At 37.9% G+C, this 21,120-nt stretch overlaps 1 long non-coding RNA gene across 1 annotated transcript in view; it reads right to left on the bottom strand.

Moving 5' to 3' along the window:
• Positions 1-20,779, bottom strand: part of LOC116184163 (uncharacterized) — a 40,679-nt gene extending 19,900 nt beyond the window's left edge. The window contains exons 1-2 of the long non-coding RNA XR_004148909.2: positions 20,552-20,779; positions 16,780-16,878 (exon numbers count right to left, since the gene is read on the bottom strand). This is a non-coding gene — a long non-coding RNA (uncharacterized LOC116184163). The remainder of the gene's footprint in view (positions 1-16,779; positions 16,879-20,551) is intronic.
• Positions 20,780-21,120: the final 341 nt, after the last annotated feature.

The raw sequence follows: 21,120 nt of genomic DNA, 5'->3' as shown, positions 1-21,120 counted from the left end.
CAATAAACACTCAAATCTGTAGTCATAAGTACACAGATGGTGCTGCCCATATGTTTTTGTGGCATACACAGGGGAAAATCCAATAATGTGCACTTTTTCCTCTTCGTTGGTATGATAATTAAATTCCCTGAGAACACACTCAACAGCTTATGAGAGAAGGAATCATTCGGAACTTGGTAGCATGGACTTATTTAACAAGCAAGGGAAGTGAGAACTGCTACGATTTGTAGAATTTACATGATGACAGAGCAAATCTTAAGCACAGCATGTTAACTCCTGGACACGTTGTAGAGACTAAGGAGACAGGATGAACTGTTGGATATGGCATTTCATTTCTAGATCACTGGGCTACATTATTGAATCAGCCCAAGGTGACAGAATTATTTTTGTTACTTACTTACAGAGAAGCAAAGCTTTTTGTAAGAGTTCAGACACTGAAATAAAGAGGACAGTTTTTCTTCCAGGTTTATTGCTAACACTTAAAACAATGCTTCCATTAAATAAGTATTTTAACACTTGATCAGCTCAAGGGGTTCATTATTTTCAGGCTGTGTAATTAAGTAGATTTTTAGTAAGTATTCTCTTCCTCTGAACACTAGACCCAAGTGCTACTTTTGGTATTTGCTGGATGCTCAGAATGTGGTAATGGCACTTGGAAGAAAGTTTTTTATGGAGATAGCAAAAAATTGTGGCTGACTTCCCGTGCATTTATGTGAAAAACATATTCAATAAGCATTTCTCTTCTTTTTTCCACTTCAGGTTAAGAGCTTCAAATGCAAGCTAGTCATCCTAATATATTTTAATATATGTAAAATGTCCCTATAGTTCAAATAAAATATATGTCTATGAAGAATATAGTTTTATTAACTATGTACAAAAAATAAAGGAAATTTATCTTTGTAAGACCTGCCAACTTATGAGTCATCAAAGTCATTCCATCTGATTATTGTATGATGCAAAGCCAATTTGTATATATTTATAGATTTATGTTAGCTTGCACAATAGTATATGACCATTAACATAATACACAGTAGGACATAGGGGTTGTTTATTACAGACCTAATCTTGCCTAAATGTTTTATATACTGTTTGGGAAACTCTATTTATGAATAACTCCTTCCAAATGTATTCTTCCTGTTTATTCTGTTATTGTATTCGATGGGCATTTTCTAAGGAGCTCCAGATTAGCACAATTCTAGCATTTTTGTGCATTGTTACCATTAAGAAAACAATTAAATTGCATTCCACATATGTCAGATGTCTTTTTACTTAGGTTTTTCAATTTATATGTCCACAAAAAAATCAATCAAGATTGTACTTATGTAAAATACAAGATATGTCACTGGCTAAAGCCCATAGTGAACCTTTTTTGTTGGTTTTTTTTTTTTTGTTTGTTTTTTTTTTTTTGTAAACCTAAAGCACTGTGTTTTTTCATGCCTTTTTCTTTTCTACCATCAGCTTGTTAATGAGTGTGTAAAAAATGTTAAGGTTGACTAAGATGCAGAGAGATGTACAAAAGCACATTTGAGAAGAGAACATTTGGAGTAACAAGTATGCGAGCAGTCTGCAATGCTGGCCTTAGGAGAATAACTAAAGAGTGGTAAAATCAAAGGAACTACTGCCCTGAGCTAGCAGTTCTTCTCTGGAGAGAAATACATCTTAGGGGAAATAGCCACCTTCAGAAAAAAAAAAAAAATCCTTTTAGGGCTAAAAAAAAAAATGCTTCTTAACTAGCTATTTACAAATAGCTGCCTATTTAGCATCCCTGCAAAGCCTAGAGAAAAATACACTGTTTTAAAAAGACCATTAAGACCACAATGATTGGGTATTCACAGTTAAGAAATACCGTTTTAAAGCTCCTGTACTTCCTCCAGCTCTTTTACACATGTTGCATTATGATGAAATCTTTAGTAAACACAATCAGATGACATTTTTTCCCCCCCCAGGATCCTGCCTAATGCAATGCACAGGATTCAATGCGCTCCATTAATCAGCAGCTATTCAATAACTTTATCCCCATTATCTTCCCAGCATCACCTTTTCCCCCAGTGGCCTCAACACTTCTCCAGCTCTTCCTGGAATTCAGAAGCCTGCTCCCAGCCTTCAGAAGTCATGGCAGTGCACCACATCCCACCAGATTCTGCCAAGAAGAAGAAGGATCAAAAGCCAGGGAACCTCAGGAAAACGGGAAGATGGACAGGACAAACACAGATCTGAACCAATGTGGTTAATCAAACGTTCTCCCTTTATTCGAGATAAGATGGTAGTTTATATCAGCTTCTACATAGTTTACAAAAACAAAGACACTCTGATTGGCAAGCTAACATTGTTTACCTTTTCCTTAAGGTGGTCAAACTTTTCACACTGCAGTTCTTCTCTAATTCATGCTCGGATATCTCATTACTTTGTAGTTACCTTAATATAATTTCTGTCTGCACCACAACTGAATTCTCACTGCATCAAAGGCTTCGAGGCCCCATCAAGGCAGCTCATCAGGCCTCGTCTGAGGGGTGGCTCAAACCTCATTCCAAACATAAACCATGGCCTCTGTCTCTCACAAATTCTGCAACAAGGGTCTGCTGGTCGATCTCCTTTGCTGCCCACTGTGAGGGGAGGTGTGACTAAAAGATGACAGAGCTCTTGAACGTTTCAGTCCTTTTCCTCTCAGGGAAAAGGACCAGAGTCATACTGCTAAGGGCAGGGGGAGATTTCTGCATGCGCCGAATTTCTGCCTGTGGTCCACCTCCTGACACAGAGCAAACATTCAAATGGACATCCTTCATCTCTCATGACAGCACCAGCTCCCTCCTCTGTAAGGGAATCCACTTCCAGCCACACTCAGGGAGAACTGGCGAGCCCAGCATACCCAGATATAAAATGCAAATAGAAATACAACTTCACAAAGTGCTTCTAAAACGATGGTTTCCATGAGATGCCAAGCCATAGGTGACACTTGCTAGGTTTTGGCAAGTCGTGAGATGTTTATGGCCTAATTTTTTTGAATGTTTCCCAAACACACTCCAGGGTGTTGTGTAAATTGTGACAGCATCCTGACCCATCTGCAGCATGGGCACCCAAAATGTGTGCTAAATTTGGGTTTGGGTTAAGTCATTCAGGTATCTATGGTAGAGACAAGGTGAGAACATATTTTTTTACAGAGCTTTCAGTGTCCTCTGGCCGTTTTACTGTCCCGTCTTTTCTTCACTCCTCTGCTTTTGATTCCTCACTGCATGCCTTTAAATAAATGAATCACAGGGTTTTATGCTAAGAGCTGCTGTTCCCACATTTGCAGAACAGCTGGATGGAAAACCTTGTGATGTTACTGGTTCTGGTTAGAACAGCCATAAAACAAGTTTATTTCAAGACCTAGATATTGCCTTCTATTATCAACAATTACATTTACCTAACTGGGCATTTCAGCATTTTGAGAAAAATATGATAACCCTGGCAAGTTTTGGTAGAGATTTTTATATTCTTTTAATGGTGGTTTTCTTAATGGTAAACTGATGAAGAAAGGAAGTTTCCAGACCTCTCTCTCTCTCTCCACTACCATAATATTTCCTTTATGTCTTGAGAGGAAGAGAGGGGTTGTTGGCTTTTTTTTTTTTTTTTTTTTTTTTTAATGTTCAGGGTCTTTTGTTTGTTTTGGGGGTTTTGTGGGGTTTTTAATATATATATATATATACATATATATATATATATATATATATATAACTTATCACAATTATGAGCTGCAACTCAGAGTTCTCTATTACCATCATGCAGGAATATTTCACTACTGACACAACTCCAAGTTAGTTTGATTTACTCTTACTCTTGTAATTTTAGGTGCAACTGCTCCTCCACCTCTGCAGCTTCACTGTAAGGAATGACAACAAAAGTGATCCTGTTTTGCTCACTACAAATTTGAAATTCAGAGGAGGGGGATAAGCCATGAAGAACTGTGTTAATTAGATGATGGACTGTGGATAGAAAATACACTTGGGAATTACCAACATTAAAATACTTGGGTATTGTTTTATCTTAAGTAGGCTAGCTGTGGAGAAGGAATTATGTACAAAGTTTAAGTGCCTTAATTGCTTTAGAGATCTGCTTTTGGGCATGTTTAAACTCCCTTTAGGCTTGCGAATTTCTAGAATCCTCAAATTTAAATTGAGGGGAAAAAATAAAACAAAAAATCATAATCCTCCCCCTCCTCCAGATAATATTTTCAGACTTTCTCAGATCTAATTTACATCAGTGAATTAAGCCTGTACCTTTCGAAGTGTAACCTACATGCTTGCTTAAACTGTACTAAATTGCAACACTGAATTTGCTATTTTCCTAAGAAGAACTTCCCTGTTTTTCATCATTTAAGGTACATGCTACTCTTTGCATTCTCAGTAGGATGGTGGCAGAGCTGAAAGAATGAGAAAGAATCTGTTTTAATCCCTCATAATCTCCCTAAGCATCAGGTTCTCTAGGCAGCTTCATTATTAGAAGTATCATTGCTCAAACTTCCTCTATTACTAAGTAATTATTTGAATAACCCATTTTGCTTCAGTATGTTCATAAATCATTTGTTTTGGGGATTTATTTTGGCAGCAAATTTAAGGGAATTCATCTGCTCAGACTAGAAAAAACTCATTTCTGGCTTGCTTTGCAAGCCTGGTACCCTATTAGCACTCAGTTTAACAAAATATCTAAGATAGAGGAAAACAATTTCTCTAGACACAGTGCAAGACTGAATCACATCTCATTTACACTGATGTAAATAAGAGAGACACTGAAAAGGAAGAATTTATGGCACTTTAAATTGGAACAATATTTAGACTTGAAAAGCTTTATAATGCCTCAGTGTTGTAGCTGAAAATACATGTGTTGAACAATCTGCAATGGCAAAAAATAATCAGAAATAAATTTTATCAACTTTTAAAATAAAATCTTAGAGAATTTTCAAGGGAGTCAGAACAAAAAAGCACTCTTTTGCTAAGTCTATGACAATTTGATAAAGACTAGTCACCCCTACAGAAATCATAGTGATTTTCTCTAACCATCCCTTCAGATAGGATTCAATTAGTAAAATAAATGGAATAAAGAGAAAGGAAAAAAAAAGAGAAAGAAACCCTAAGAAATCTTATTATATGCTATTAAACTCAATAAGGCTTTTCCATCAGAGAACATCAAGTCTTATTTCTGGTAATCCCTGTGCTGTTGTAAATCAGGACTACAGAATTCCAGCAGAATAAAATTGCAGTAAGAAGAAACCAGAACTTTGAGTCATAGATTGACAGTTTGGCAGCTCTGCCCCCAACAGTCTGAAACAGGAACCTAAAAGGAACACACTGAGCTGGGTTTCAGCAGATTTTGTTCCACCTAAAGGAAACAAAACACAGGCAGGGGCATGGATCATCAGCCCCACTGCCAGCAGAGCCCCTCTTATCTCCAGCACCAATTTGACTCTCTCAGTTCTATTCCCTCTCAAGTCCAAGCTGCTCCTGCTTTTTTTTGCAGTCCTTCTGATCCCTAAAGCTGCAAGGATGTGATCCCCATCCCAGATCTGTCCTGTGGTAGAGGATTTTCAAAGGGTGTGAGAGAAAGGGGCTTAAACCCTGTAGCACAGAGGTGCCACATTTATCAGTCTTTTCTCAGGCTGTGGGGCACAGAAACTCTTCCCCCCGTGCACCCTTAAAAGGCAGCCTGTCCCTGAAATTCAGCTTACCTTAGGCAGAAGATGGGCAGCAAGCTGAAGAATTTGGCAAGCCACGGTGCACGTGAACACCAGTTTTAGGTAAAAATGTCTGGGAAGGCAGGGAGAGGGTGTGTGATAAAGGGATTTGTGGATCTCTGCAGAACCAGACCTCCAGGCTGTATCTATCACAAACCCTTCCACCCTGATATCTGCCTGCAGGTTTGGAATTGAGACAGTACAGTGATAGTATCCAGAGGTCCCATGCCACACACAACTTCAAACATACCCATCCATACATTTATATTAGGATGAATAAGTAAACATAGCTACTCCTCAGAGGCTTTTTAGGACTGGAGCCTGATATTTCTGTCTTCAGGAATATGACTCCTGTCCACTAATAAGCAAGAGAGTGTAGAAGAGATATCCTGACTGAGGAAACAGCAGAATATCCAGAATCTGATCCTAAAAATTATCATCAGGTGAAAACACATGGATACCTTGGAAAATAGAGATCATAGAAGTATTATATTCTTAAAAGATATAAAATATATATAAACCATACACAGAGTCCCCTCAATGGCAACTATTTCTTGGAGTTATCTCTTGGGAGGCAGATTTCAAGTCAAACTGTGATTATAGGTATGCTAACACAGTTCAGAGTTAGCAAGATGTTCATTATAGGTAAATATTTTCTTTGTCAAATAATATATGCCATAATAAATTCTTTGTTTGTACCAAAAGAATAAACAAGGCTTCACTTTTTTGTGATTTATGCCACAGTACAATATAGTTCTTCGGAAACATTTTATAGAAAATGTAAGCTATATCTTATCTGAAAGTATATCTGGATAAAAACCACGTGTGGTGTAAAGCAATGCCAGCCTCAGAAAAGTTGGTGGCATTTGTTTGCACTTAGCCTTGAATTGAAATTGGCACAAGGTATAGAATTCTGATGATCATGTTTCATATCTTTATCATGTCTGCCCTTATCCCAAGATAAATAGACCATTTCCCAGCAATACAGTATTTCTAGATATCATTTACTGTAAAATTCTCTGTAAGCAATTTCAATTCTCATGCAGACTCTACTATATTGTATTTTCAAAAAGTTCAACAACAAGAAAATGAAAGTAGAGGATCAAAGCAAGTCTTTTTACAGTTGAAAACAAGAAAAACTTGTGAGTTTAATATTGGTACTGTCAGAACAACTAAAAAGCAATGCTATCAGAGGACTTAGTGGAACCTCAGAAAAAAGTAAAGACTTAGGGTCCAGTTCATTCTTTTATTAAGTTTCTTGATGAAAACAAATACAGTTACCTGCCCGCTAAGAAAAAAAGAAACAACCAACTGCTCTCTCCTGCCCCACAAACAAAAAACCCACATAAAAAAAGTTTTTGGCTTGGTAAAACAAATAAAAAGAAATATAAAAAATCCTAAACCAGCCAAATATTGTGACTGACTTGAATGAGTACAGGCATTCACCTCAGACATCTCACTGTCACACAAAGACAAACAGTTCCAATTCAGATGTCTACCCAAATTCAAGGAACCTGTAATTCTGCACCTTCACCCCCAAGCCAGCTGCCCTGGGCAGAGCTGTTGTCATTGCCTGCTGATGGAGAGCAGAAACACTCCTCATGCAAAGGAGCATGCTTTGTTTCCTAACAAAGCTAAGAAATGCTTAGCATATCAGTTCCCTTTGAATAACCATATTAATCCTAGAAATGGTTGCTTTATGTGCAAGGAGTGAGTGTCATTGTCCCAGCACCAGTGGCTGCTGCAGCCAGCACTGCTGCAGGTGGCCTGCAGGATTTTATGCTGCTGGAGCTGAAGCTGCTCATTGGAGCTTCCTGCTGTGGAGATGGCCATCAATCCTAGCACTGCTCAGCAACTTAAATTATGCAGAAGGCTCTTCTAAATTCTTTACACTTCCTACACTGAAGCCACAATACCAGCAGACTAATTTGTTCTGTGAATTTAACTGGCTTTAGCATAGCTCCCTTTACTAGAAGAATTTATGCCACTGATGACAGACTTAAATTTTCCCCAGGCTGTCAGCTTCAGTCCAAAATTAATATGAATCCCATCGGCAGTTTCACCCATGTGCTCTCATGTCTTAGATTTCCACATTCCCATCTGATTGTGAAATCCAGTTTTTCACATATGAAACATGATCCACATTAGATTCTAGACATGAACTGGAGATAAAGTTCTTTTCTGACTCTTACTTAAGACTTTTTTCTTTTACTATTGCTATGTTACAATACCACAGCTCCAGAACAAGGAACTCAAATCATGAGCCAATTAATAGCAACATGAAAACAAATATTTGCTGCAAAATTGTTGAGTAAAAGCTAGAGAATCATAACTCATTTGATAAAGTGCAGCATCAATAATACATATAAATATTCTTACAGTTTTATACATTTGCATAATTATATGTTCATATACCAGGGGTTAATGAGATTCTGCATTGGCATGGTTGTCTTTCAGACATTATAGATCACTGATAAACAAGCAAAACATGTGAATCCACCAATATTCACCTGAATTGTATATTTATAGCAGCTAGTCTAGGAGAGTGGGTAGATCTTTACATCTCCTTATGCATCTTCTCCAGAAGGTGTTTCTGCCTCTGCAAAGCTTCATTTACTTTGAGTGCTGTGTTCAGTGCTAGCCTCCAATTTAGAAAGGACATTGAGATGCTGGAGAATGCAATGGAGCTGGGGAAGGGTTTGGAATACAAATCCAATAAGGAGCAGCTGAGGGAGCTGGGGTTGTTTATCCTGGAGAAAAGGAGAGATCTCAAGGGAGATCTTATCATTCCTGAAAGGTGGTTGCAGTCATGTGGGGGTCAACCTCTTCTCCCAGGAAAGCAGAGACAGGACAAGAGGACACAGTCCAGGCCAGCTGTGCCAGGCGAGGTTTAGGTTGGATGTTAAGAAGGATTTCTTCACAGGAAAGCATTGGAAGAGTCTGCCCAGGGACGTGGGGGAGTCACCATCCCTGGAGGTGTTGAGGAAAGACTGGATGTGGCACTCAGTGCCATGGTTGACAGGGAGGTGTGTGGTCACAGGCTGGACTCAATGACCCCCGAGATCTTTTCCAGCCTGGCTGACTGTGTGACTCTGTGATCCTATCCCCACTGAACAGCTTCCTCATGGTGTAGTGTCCACTTAGGTCGTTCAGGTTGAGTAGGAGTTACATGAGCCCTAAACTAAAACTGTGATTCTGGAGATCAAAATACAAATCCTTATCTGAACCACAGGTTCACAGCATGCTCTTGTCAAACCATGTAATCTATCCTAAAACTTCTTGTCTTTCTTATAAAATTGAGACACCTTGCTATCTGATGGGGGAGAGCAGGAAATGAGAGATGCTCATTTCTATGCTAATGAGGGCTTTAAGAAGATAAACACCAAAGAATTCAGAAATGCTTAAACTGAATACGGCTGGCACAAAAATTACTACCATTGTGCTACTGTGGGTTTGCATTTGGTATGGTTTAATTTAACCAGCAATATGACATGCAGCATGTCAGCTACCAAATGAGAAAGAAAGTGAAAGAGAAGGAGAAAAGGAGGGAGAAGAGGGGACAGAAAAAGGAACAGAATGTAGCATTATGGATGGAAGGAAAGTAACAAGGGTACAATCTATTATAAGAAATTACTTATGAATAAATTGCAAGGCTGTAAGAGCTAAGAAAACAAGAAGGGAATAACAATTAGATAGAAAGCACAGACAGTCTAAGAGAAAAAATTTCTTCTCAAAAGAAAGGTGCGAGGTCTTGTGCTGATTGAGGATAATAGGTACATTAATTGGCATTTTAAAACATCCTGGAGAAAAGCTCAGAAAGCTATTTGTTATCCAGGACTGAAACAAATAAATGAAGCAAAATATTTAATAATAATAATAACAATACTACTACTACTACTACTACTACTACTACTACTAATAATAATAATAATAATAATAATAAAGCACTCCATTGTTGGGAAGATGCAGAAGGATGGCTACAACTTTTGGTCGGGTGGAAACAGCACATAAAGCAACCTCTTTTAGGATTAATACAGTTATTCAAAGGGAACTGATATGCTAAGCATTTCTTAGCTTTGTTAGGAAACAAATTTTCAGTTTCATACCAGGGATACGATGCAGCTGGAAGGTTTTATTATAAGAAAAGAGCTCCTACATTAAAATTCATTTTACTTGAAATGTCTCACAAAACCACTCTGTTCTACGTAACTGAGGTAGAAGTCATGTACACTCCCTTTGTAATAAAATATCTCCCATTATCTAGAAATTTATCTTTGCCAATTTGCAGTCTATCCTTGTAAGTGGAACAATATTCTCCATGTGCAATTTATAAACATTCACAGCTGTTATCTTGTGGCACTTGCTTCCATGTAAAATTGTGGGATTTCAAATGCCCCTCTAATGCTTTCTTGATTATTGTAACATGCATTTACAGCCTACAAATACCTCAAAAAGAATGTCTGTCCTTGCTACCATTGCTGTGAATCTTCAGTGAAGTCAAGTAACTTTTCCACTAATTGTAAATGGACTAGGGCTTCTGTCTTGGTGGACAGACAGCTGGACACAAGCCAGCAGTGTGGCCAAGAAGGAGCTGGTGAAGGGCCTGGGACTGATTGTGCTAGCCAATAACATTTCTAACCATGGATAATGTCAAATATCTGAATAACCCTACCAGTTAGCCAGACAACCACAAGAATCTGCACAAGATTAGAGTTTCCTACAATACAACATTAAATGGCACTAGTGCAAACCTCCAGTACAAAAGATGCATCATTTTATAAAATCCTATTCATTCACATAATTAGACAACTTGCTTAATTATATGAACAAAATGACAAAGAAATCATACTGAGATTAAAAGCCTGAGGGCTTCCTATGGCTATTTAGAGCCAGGCTGTTAAAACTGATATTAGAGTTTACAGGATTTCCTCACTGTTTACTGCGGTGTCAGAGAAACTACCTCACCCTCAGAAGATATTTGAGGTGTCTTCAAAGAGCTGAGCCTTAGAGACACCACGGGCAAAAGGAAAAGGCAGTTTCCAAAGTCATGGAGACTAGCTTGACTTACAACAGGTTTTGATGCCACACGGACAGTCCTGAGGACCTCACAGGGCTCTTAAAAAAATCTTCATTTCCTCTTTCCAGACTAACTACCAATACAACCCTGTGTTGTACCTCATGCGTGGCTCCCTGGGGAAGACTTTGCAGCTTTCATCAACAATATTTGCTCAGAAGAATATAGTCCACAGCTGGGCGTGAGCCCCTTTAAGTAAGAAAAAAATGTTAGTTAGGGGCAGCATAAGGGATTTTATATCAGAAGAAAGTGCAGTTCCTTCGTGACAGACTTGCCTGAATACCTCTACCAGATTCTTCTCCAGATAATGTGTGTGTCCTACCAGCCCTGCTGAAGAAGGCAGAGCGACACGGCAGCAGCAAGCTGAAGCAGGCTTTGACCCAACTGACATTAGCAGGACTTTTTCTAATTTCTGTGCAAGCACACAAAAGTAGTAGAAAGAAAAATTAAACAAATCTTCCCACCATGCCTCCTACATCCTTCCAGGTCTTCCTTGTTTGCCCACTGATACACAGAAGAAATGAAGAGAGCTTGGAGAAGCAGTGCCAGGGGCAGGGATCCTGCCCTTCCTCCCCTCTCTGAGAGGAACAATGTGGTTATCCAGAGCTCAGTGGCAGAGCAGTCAGAGCTGCTTTTGGTCACCTCTGACTCCCATTAGAGACTTGAACAGGACTTTGAAGTCGCCTGCCCTGGCAGATGAGGCACAGGTGAGCATCACTCGTGCTGGCCGCGCCGCGGGGCCGCGCGAGGTCGTGACCCAGCCGCTCGCCAGCGGGGCAGGGTTTTGTTATAAATGAAAAGTTGTCCAGCCAAATTTAAATGAAAAAATAAAATATTTATTTTACGATCCAATTCTATTTAGCCAGCTATAAGGAAAGAATAGTGCTGAGCCTGGGGTCAGCCCTAGGTGTGTAATAAAATAAGTCAGCTTTAGCAGAGGCTTTCCTCTATGCCCACACACTTCTATCTTGGCACAAGTGTTTTTAATAGGAAAAATTCTGCCTGAGACCAAGATTTTGGCAGTTAGTTTTTTTTTATTTAGAGTTTATAATAGTTTATATATAAGATTTTCTTTTTTGGCAATGAGGAAGAGCAAATCAGTGTCTGGAGCTGTTGAATCTTCTGATTAAATTTATGGGAACGCTGTATTTATACGTATTTGTTTGAGGATTTCTATGATATTTATCTCAGGTCTTTTATGTGATGAATAGTGCTTAGGCATCCTCCTATTTCTTTAGACATGGCCCATCCTCAGGTTGAGCCACATTCTTTATGTGTAAATTGGGTTTCAACATACACCAGGTTTCACTTGTGAGGGTGGGGGGAACTCCTAATACAAACATGTATATTTCAATAAATATTTAATATTAATATGTAATATATGTTTATTACATATTAATATGTATATAACATATTAATATATGTAATATTAACATTTAATATTACATATATCATACTAGAAATGGCGTGAATTATATCTATTACACATTATATATATATATTGTATCTATACTAGTTTGGAACGCTTCGCCTGTCATAGGAACTGAGTTCAGGAAACAACAGTGCAAAATTCTGATCCAGAGCCATTTGGAATCATTAGGAACCTGCTTTAAGGATGCTCTTATTGTTGGTTCAAGTAAAGCTTCAGCAGAGGCTAATAAAGAAAAAACCCAAACTGTTCTCCCAAGCCTCCACCCGCTCTCCTTCACCCCAAATGTGTGGCAGCACCAGAGTCTGCCCTGCCTCTCTTCAAACACTTCCAATAAAAAAAGAAAACCGAGGCCAAATCCATAAACCTCTTCAGCTACAAGATTAAAAAAAAATTGTTTCATTTCCCTTCCTCTCAACTTCCTGCCCCCAAGAAATATAATCTTGAATCAATCTTTAGCTCAACCAAATAAAATCATGAAATAATGCAAAGAAAATGAACATTATTTGTGATTTCAGGGGCCAGAAAACATAGCAGCAGGAAGAATTTATTGCTGACCTTCATGCCAAGTGTCTGCTGAAGAATATACGATGGTTGCAACTGGATAAAAAATTATTTTCATTTCAACAAACAAAAGAAATGAATATTTCAGAAGTGATTTTTGCCTGTTTTTCAAGACAAGGCAACTATATATGCTGTCTGTGGATTTGTTTTAGCTAAAAAGCTCAATTTCTCATAAGCCCCTCACAGAGAAAAGAAGGGTTAAATGCATACTTAATTGACTTCACACATTAGTAATCATAGCATGTGTAGAAATCAGATGTGTTTGAAATATTCATGATGAATTGCAAAACCACTATCACACTTCTACATTTCGGTCAAGCTTGAAAATGGGTTTGTTTCTGTGAAAAATGTCACTAAGATACTTGCTTTTCTTTTTACTCTCTCATTATTTAATTTTTTTTCTTTTTGCATGAAAAGTACTTTGCAGCTAGCTTACATGAATTCGTATTAACTTTAGCTTCCTAGGGGTGAGATTCATATTTCATGTTGATATTTCAATGCAATGACAGCCATATTCTCAACTACTACATAAAGAGATGTTTGGGTGTGGGGATAGTTGACAAAGTTGTATGAATGAAAAAACTTTAAGAAATAAAATTAGTAAGACATTAAGAACATGTTTAATGTTTGTAGAAAATTTAGTGTTAGAAAGAAAATTAGTAAGACATTAAGAACACATTTTAGCTTCAGCTCTTTTCTCACAGGGAAAGAAATTTCAAACAGTTCAGAATTGGGTAGTGGTCAAGTTTAATTTGAGGGCAAACTTTCAGGTGTCATATGCTTGATAAAAGTTTATTTAAAGGATTAAAAAAAGTTTGAAGCATTCTATTTGAGGAAATGCTAATTGAAAATTTATCATCAATACACTTCCAAAATGCATTGCTTTTACCTGCATAGTTTATGTCCAGAAAATAGGCCATCAGAGGACATTCTTCAATACTTTTACACACAAACTGTTTTTAATTGTAATTCAAACCAAGCACTCTTCTATACTTTGATGGCTATCAGAGCTGTTTGGAAAGCAAAGCTCTTCTTGTAGAAAGAATTCACTTCTTTAGGAAAAAAATAAGTTCAGTGCAAACCAAAAAGTTTGGCCTCAGAATCAAAGGGTTTCAATGTAAACTCGTATTATTTCTTGAGAAAAACAGAAATTAGTTCACCAAGACATTTGAAACAGTCATTTGAAATTCTCTGTCTCTGTTGGCAGGTAGGCAAGTTGCTTCATGACCATCTTTAACCAGCTCCCTGTTCAGCCTGACCTCCTGGTGCCAGACATCAGGTTCTCAAGTCTACTTGGTGCATGAAGAGCCAAGGGCTCAGGTGGGGATGTTTCCTGACAATGCCCTCCTCTCCTCTCACATCTCTCTGAAGAGAAGAAGCCAGAAAGGGAGGTCGTGTCAAGGGTGTCTGGTACAAACCACCCCTTTTGCTTTGTTGTACCCAATTGAGCTGTGAGAATTTGTTTTACTTTTGTTTATCATTGTGTGGAACAGCCACTGTTTCATACAGACAGCAGGAACAAGGAGTTATGCTAAAAAAATTGAAATATTTATGACTGGCACAGTAACGCAGCATAAAGAAATGGTACAAGAGAAGATCTGGAAAGTGAAGAGACAGGATGTGGCATGAAGTATCACTGGCACTAGAAGACAAGACAGGGGGCCTGGCTTGGCACTGGATATCCTATAACTCAGCCAGGCTCAGTTAAAGGCATGAAGATCTTGAGCTGCATAAACCTGCTTTCAGCAGTCATAAAGGAATAGTATCTTACACACATCAATTATATAGTAGATTTAGACATAACCTGAAGCTGTAGACCAGTGAAGAAGAGAGAAAAATGCAAAAGTTTGTTAACAAAGACATAAAAGTGATCCCTTCGTCAATCCAAGAGAGATGAAGAAGAAAACACCAACTCCATATTCAGCAGCACATTCCTCCTGGCAAAGGATTCCAGATACTGACAACTCTTCATCACCCTTTAGAACACTCACCACACAGACTGAAATCACTGATTAAGATCCAGAGTAGTAGCAACACTGCAAGTGTAATGCCAGAAAAGGAGAGGAAACTCTGTGTGTCTCTGTGTGTGTGTGTGTGTGTGTGTGTGTGTGTGTGTTTGCAGCAATGTTAACTGCATTATTATTTTTTCTTCTCCTGCAGCAATTAGATGTGGACTAATAATGATCAAACTCTCAGAACTTCAGATTTACTAACAAGAAAGTCTTGGCATTACTTATACATAATATGTGCTTTCTCCTTGTCCCAAAAACATTGGAATTTAACGTAACATTGGCTGGGCTGACTATTGGAGAAAATGCCACACAACTACAAAATCTGTTAGTCTGGACAGAAGGTAAAATGCAGGAAGCACACACTGAAATAGAAACTTATTCAGCATGGATTTTTAAAATAGAAATATTTTCAGGATGGATTTTTAATCTACCATGTCAACACTTTTAGTCACTCAGTCTTTCAATTTGGCACCATCTGTGCATTACAGTTATTACTTGGGACATCACTCGATTATATTAGTTTTCAATCAGAAATCTATTTGAGAGGAAATCATTGTTTCCAATCCAATTAGACTTTGCCATATTTCTCTGATCTTGCAACACTTTGCTGTTAAAAACAATGAGATATTTACTGTCGACATTCTGCTGATTACTGAGGATTTTCACAAACTGGAGCACACACATTGATGCAGCTCATTGGTATGCTCTGTGGCATCCCTGTGATCAGCCAGTCACTTCCCTTAAAGTCCCAGTCCTTGCAGCTCCTGGTACTGTGAAGACTCACAATTAGGCTTTACTTTACCCATAAATAGAAAGTCATCTATTTGCAAACCAAATCTTCATGGGAAACTACAGGCTGGGGATACATCTGCTGGCTTGGCATTAACATTTTAGCTTCCAGCCAATTAGGACAGAACAGTACCTTACATTATTCTAGGGCATAAAGTATTGATTCCAAATTACAATTGCTGTTTTCAACTTTAAAATGTCACCTCACCTACCTTTTTACAAAGTGAAATTCATCAGATTTTACAGCAACAACCCTTCCTGCTACAAGAAAAGTATCACTTTATACCAATTGGAGATGAATCTATTAAATTACAGTGGAATTTTTTTAGCTACAAATTATAGCCATATTAATACCTGCACAGTTCCCTATGAGCATTAAATGCAAAAGGATTTTTTCTCCAATGATTAGCCATTTTAAAGAATAGCCATTTAGTGCATGCAAATTTCCTGCCTTGCAGACCAAGTATGAATTAGAACCTTAGGAGGCTGACTTATATGAATAAGCTTAGATAGTGCTAATTATAAAACCAACATAGTGCAGTCACACTTAAACTGTACAACTCTTATTGCAACGTGGGTGACCCCTGTAAATTTGGTAGGCAAAACCAGAACTCTTTGTCGCCACATTTTGATGTAGGACAAGAGTTATCATAAAATAGGAATTAGAAATGTTAGAAAATTTCTAACCTGTGGGTAAAATCTACTCAAGGCTTTGAATACATGAGAGCTTAAGCCCTGCAATATCTATGCATTAGGTACATGGCCACTAAATTAAAATTCAAACCCAGAGTTGTCAATATCCCTCCAAAATAATTGTGTTGTCACCTTCTTTCCTCATACTTTCCTCCAACACTTCAAAGGAAGGACAAGCAGGAATCCAAACACAACTGCCAGCCCCACAGGCAGTTTAGGGTATGGCTTAACAGTGAACTTGAAAGCCCTGAGGCCAAGAAAGAATCTGAATTCATCAAAATTGTGTAAACAGTTCTAATCAATATATTTCTACCAGAGCGCACACACTGAAATTTCTGCATTAAAAACTGAATATTTCTTCTACCCATCACAACTGAATATTTCTTGTAATACCCACCACAACCCCCTACAAAACAACAAGTTTTTGTAGCTTTACAGCATGTTCCTTGCTCTTCTCCTGACCCACATGGGAGCTGTGGAAAATCTGTGTTTCACTTCAGCTTTTCTGTACCTTAGCATTCCCAGGTTCCAGAGATTCTCTGCTGCAAGAAGAGATCAGAAAAATGGCAGTGGACAGAGGAGCAGCAGCACAAAATGGAAGATGCCAAGTCTGGAATATAATTTCCATAGATAATGTGATGAAAAGAGACATACACCCCAGAAATATAAAAGTTCAGTCAGAGATATTGTCTCTAATTGTGGCTGCTGACTCTCTCTGCTTCAAAATTGCAAAAAAATCTTATCAGACTGAGAGAGCAAAGAAGCCCTGGAAAGCAAATAAAAACAAAGCACCATGGAAGAGCAAGAACCATTAGAATTTAATCTTAACAACACAATTTCCTCCCTTTTTATAAAGACTTCTAAAAGTTCTGTAGCTAGAAATACCCTACCTTGCAGGGCAAGGACAGGGACAAATGTTCTATTCTTCATTTTTTCATGGTACATGTTTTTGTCCTTGCATTTCAGGGTCAGTAAAGCAATTCACCCAGGCAGAAACTTGTTTTGTGCATTAAGCATTTACTAAATTAATTCTTCTATTTCTATTTAGCACTTTCATAAATCTGCATGCCAATAGAACTTTATCATGCTAGTGTTTTGTTTTTTTTCCTGCTTTTTACCAAAAATCAAAGCTCCATCAATACTTCTGTTGTCAATATATGCAGTTACAGAAAGAAACTGAAATCTGTAGAATTGCTACAAGGATGAAGCTAACACATGCAATGCACAGATAAAACAGTCTATATTTTACCATACCTAAACACCACACATTGTTAGAATCAATTTAATGTAACAGCAACACCACTGGTGCTGAACTATGTGCAACATTAATTCCCGCAACATAGGGGAAATTTGAGAAATCCAGATAGCAGACAGAAAGCTGTCATTTCTTTCCCATCAAGTTCTGTGATTTATGCTCTAATTGTCAAACCTTGTAAGGCAGAGATGCAAAACCCACAGAGATCAAAGATTTTGCATTCCAAAGACCTTGCTTTACATTTAGCAAAATATTTCTTGTTCATTGTCAATTTTACTCTGCAGCAGAGGCTTTCTTACGCTTTTCATTTTGGCTGCCAAAAACCCAGCCTCATCTATGAAGACCTGTGTGTCTCTACTTTCCACTTGATAAAAAATAAAACAAACAGAAAACAACAGATGATCCTGTTTATTGCTGGAGTGTTTTTCTCATCCAAAATTAATCTGTTTTATTTCATTCCCTTTCTAAGCTAGGCTTTTGGTAAAGTTGATTTGGAAGTGGGGGAAGATCAGTTATTTGGAAGAATGCAGGGTAAGGTAGGGGAGGAGACTGATATTTTGGATGAACAGCTAATGCATGAGGAACAGATTAGTATGATTTGCAGGGATTAAAAGGGTTATATAATAAATTGATTATGAGAAAGAATTAATCATTGAGTTAGTGGTGCTACTCAGTTTTAAAATGCTTACCATGCTAAAAAGAAGATTCAATTTTCCACAGTGAGGAGTTAGTTTTTATGGATAAACTCTTTCAAGGTGCCATGCCACATAATTGACATACTGAGAAGTTTGCTATTACATTACTTCATTATTTTGATTTGAAATTTGAAGACTGAAAGCTTTAATTTGGGCCCAGTCTCAAGGGAGAAAAATCCTAATCTGGGGACATTACAGCAGAAGAACACAAAGTGAAATTTTCCTACTGTCCCCTTGCTAGTCCAATAAAATTTCTCTTCTGGTCTCAAAATTGTGTTGTTTGTTTATATAAGTGGCCTCAAATTCTGCAGCTCAGCCTAAAACACTGTAAAAGCTATCAGAGATGCACCATTAGGAAGGAAAAGAGGAAAGCCCATGCAACCAGAGAACTAAAACAGTTCAACAACAATGCTCTTAAGAGAGTTTTGCGTCTGTCTGAGTTCCTCTGAAATTACCACTAAGTCTGCTGATATTTTAATTCCATTAGTAAAACTATGTTACTAAATAGGAATGTATATTCCTTGTCTTCCTCTTCCCCAAAGGCAGCAAAAAAAGATGAGGTCTAGTTTCAGAGACAGTGCCTGAATGAGAAAGCAAGAAAATTATAAGCCCCTTCTATTGAGCAGGAAAATTCCACTACTACAGTAAAGATTTCCCTAGAACATCCCCAGCAATGTTTCCCACCTATCAGATATTTCTATACACTGGGGTCATCTGCTCAAAAACTGTTACAATAGTTAAAATCTACGGTAGCCATAGAGACATAATAAAGTATCAAAAATAGCATTGTGAAACGTATTTAAAAGGATTTAGAAAAGGATATGAAGAGAAGAGCATGCCTTGCACAGCCAAGTAAAGGCACATGGTTTCTTCTGCTGTATATGCATTCCTCTCTGCACTCAAATACAAATACATCTCAGTAAGAGAGCAGCTCGAGCATTTCTTCATTACAACCAAACCCCTTGATGTGTCTGCAGCCCCACAGAGATAAGTGAATATTTAGGAGCAGGAAGAAGATGCAGTTCCTGTTTCAGAGAAGTTGAATAGGAGACATTGAGGCTGCTATTTTGGTAGCCTCCCCAGATTATTGCCATAGGTGTGGGAGAAAGAACAGAACACAGAGAGATGACAAAAACAGATCAAACACAGCAATGAAGGCAGGAATTGTGCAGAAGAACAAATGCAGACATAGCCACTCACTTTTCTCTACAGAACACAATAGCGTGCAGCTGAAACACACAGCAATATCTAAGCATTGCTTGCAGAAATAAGCAGCTTCCACTGCTGTTAAATAAAGGTGCACTACAATGAAGACAAAGACAACAGGAAGGAGAAGATGGCCAACACAATTCCAATACAATTTCCAACACATTATTATCTATATTAAGCTGAAATGCCCCTTAAGAGGCATTTTAGGCAGAGTAATATATAGGTGCAATTCTGATACTGAGCATCTCAGCAAAAAGAATATTTAGGCTTGGGTCTTGCTATGACGGTCTCTGCAAACATTTTTTAAAGGAACTGATTGTCTTGTATTATTTGAGTAGAAGGGAGATAAGTAAGGCACAGTCCCCTTAGTTTTTATAAATCTCAATAATTAATACTGTTGCCTCATGCATTGTATGAGCGGGGCATAAAAAAACCCCACTCAGAATTCCTAAAAAAATTATTATAAATGGAAATGTCCCTACTTTTAACATGTGAGACTTTTATTCAAGTCCTCCTGACAATGTAGAGAACTCAGAATTATTCCAATTTTTATTGATTATTTTTTCCTAAAAATAAACAGAAATGTTTTCAGTACTATGGGAATTTAAAGTATATTTATGTGATTATGTTATGTTATGTTATGCTATGTTATGTTATGTTATATTAATTATTATGTTATGTTATGTTATGTTAATTATTATATTATATTATATTATATTAATTATAATATTTTGTCTATGGAGAAGTAAAACTGAGATTACAGTTTCTTTGTTAATGATTATTTTAAAAAAGAAGAAAATACAAATTAAAAAACCAACCAAACAAACAACCAAACCAACAAAAAAAAGTTTAAAAATAAAAACAAACCAAAACACCCCCCCATGAAATGCAAGAAATTAAAACATTAGTCTATAAAAACTGTAGACAATTTTTGACATATTCTGTTCTGCATATACTATCTAGCGTTGGGCAGAAATTTTTTTAGTACTGATAAAAAGAAAATTCAGCAGAGAAAAGGACCAAAAATCAATTTGAGTATGGCGTTCCAGATTTTCTGAGTTTGTCTGCTAAATGTGCTTTTTGCAGAACACCTGCTCTGCAAAACAGATCCAGGGATGGCTCACCTGCAGGGCCACCAAGCTGGTACCCTCAGCTCCCAGCAGGGAACTTGAAGCTGGGTGTCCAAGCTTTCTGCACTCTCAGAGGAAGGGGTTGGGCTCCTTGAGGATGGGATTTGCCAGAACAAGCCAACTGAAGAGAAAAATTTGCCAGTCCAAGCCAACTGAAGAGAAAAATTTGCCAGGGCAAGCCTTGCTGAGGATGGAGCTGTCTGCAGGTCAGAGTAGAGCTCTCTGATCAAAGGGCAAATGGAGCCTTTCAGCCTGGAACCCCCAGTCTGAAGTCAGCCCTCCACTCAAATCACAAACTGTACTAACAGCTTGATCAAAAATCAGCATTTTCCAAAGTTTGCCAGTAGTTCTGGGCTTTGCCATTCTAATGCTGCAGAGTAAGTGCCAAGGACCAGCACTACTTCAAAAGTCTTGCCCTTCACCACTCCAAAATAGAAGGTTGCCAAGAGGAAAAGGAAAGTGACTGAAACCTCCCTTGACTGCTTGAACACTCGGGACATTAATAATTCTGTTCAAAACCTCATGCTTGGGTTTTTTTCCTCCATTAACAAACAAGAGTTTTA

This window comes from Lonchura striata, chromosome 2 (assembly GCF_046129695.1).
Source record: "Lonchura striata isolate bLonStr1 chromosome 2, bLonStr1.mat, whole genome shotgun sequence".
Taxonomy (NCBI): domain Eukaryota; kingdom Metazoa; phylum Chordata; class Aves; order Passeriformes; family Estrildidae; genus Lonchura; species Lonchura striata.
The sequence above is the reverse complement of the archived record's forward strand: the minus strand, read 5'-3'. Positions and strand labels throughout refer to the sequence as shown.